This window comes from Bison bison, unplaced genomic scaffold (assembly GCF_000754665.1).
Source record: "Bison bison bison isolate TAMUID 2011002044 unplaced genomic scaffold, Bison_UMD1.0 scf7180017864063, whole genome shotgun sequence".
Taxonomy (NCBI): domain Eukaryota; kingdom Metazoa; phylum Chordata; class Mammalia; order Artiodactyla; family Bovidae; genus Bison; species Bison bison.
Window position 1 is genome coordinate 5,106,792 of NW_011494635.1, and position 1,370 is coordinate 5,108,161.

General features: G+C 39.6%; 1 protein-coding gene across 1 annotated transcript in view; it reads left to right on the top strand.

The window, feature by feature from the left end:
• LOC104986160 (aldose reductase-like) overlaps positions 1–1,370 on the top strand; it is a 22,129-nt gene that overhangs the window by 14,793 nt on the left and 5,966 nt on the right. The window lies entirely within an intron of this gene.

The following is a 1,370-nucleotide window of genomic DNA, read 5'->3' on the forward strand; positions in this document are numbered from 1 at the left end:
CTTTTATCCTCTCTGATTCATTTATTTCTACCATTCTATCTTCTAATTCACTAATCCTATCTTCTGCCTCTGTTATTCTACTATTTGTTGCCTCCAGAGTGTTTTTAATTTCATTTATTGCATTATTCACTTTATATTGACTCTCTTTTCTTTCTTTTAGGTCCTTGTTAAACCTTTCTTACATCTTCTCAATCTTTGTCTCCAAGCTATTTATCTGTGATTCCATTTTGATTTCAAGATTTTGGATCAATTTCACTATCATTATTTGGAATTCTTTATCAGGTAGATTCCCTAACTCTTCCTCTTTTGTTTGGTTTGGTGGGCATTTATCCTGTTCCTTCATCTGCTGGGTATTCCTCTGTCTCTTCATCATGTTTAAATTGCTGAGTTTGGGGTGTCCTTTCTGTATTCTGGCAGTTTGTGGAGTTCTCTTTCTTGTGGTGTTTCCTCGCTCTGTGTGGGTTTGTACAGGTGGCTTGTCAAGGTTTCCTGGTTAGGGAAGCTTGTGTCGGTGTTCTGGTGAGTGGAGCTGTATTTCTTCTCTCTGGAGTGCAATGAAATGTCCAGTAATGAGTTATGGGATGTGTATGGTTTTGGGGTGACTTTGGGCTGCCTGTATCTTGGAGCTCAGGGCTGTGTTCCTTGCTGCTGGAGAATTTGCTTGGTATGTCTTGCCCTGAAACTTGTTTCGCCCAGAGAGGTTTACAGGGTTATATGGAGAAGAGAAGAGAGAGGAGGGAGTTAGAGGTGACCCAAATGAGATGAGGTGGAATCAACAGAGGAGAGAGTGGGCTATTCGGTAATCTCTTCCTTATGTGCACTCCACAACTGGACCACTCAGAGTTGTTCACAGAGTTATACAGAGAAGAGAAGAAGGAAGAAGGTGGCAGAGGTGGCCAGGAGGATAAATGGGGGGAATGAAAAGGAGGGAGACAGATCCAGCCAGTAATCAGTTCCCTAAGTGTTCTCCACCGTCTGGAACACACAGAAATTCACAGAGTTGGGTAGAGTAGAGAGGGGTTAGGGAGGAGACACAGGCGACCTAGTGGAGAAAAAGGAGAGTCCAAAGGGCAGTTAAGCCAGTAATCTCGCTCCCTAGTGAAAAATGGGTACTGAAGATTGGGTTCTTAAAGGTATAAAATTGGTAACAAATACATAAAAGCAAAAATTTTAAATCTAGAGTAGAGTTTGGAATTTCAAAAATATGATGTTAAAGAAAAGAAGAAGGAAAAGAAAGAGAGAGAGAGAAAAAAACAAAAAAGAACAAACAAGCTCGCATAAATTATATAAAAAAAATACAGGTACAAAATTGATAACAAATACCAAAAAGCATAAATTAAAAATCTAGAATAGAGTTTGGAATTTCAGAT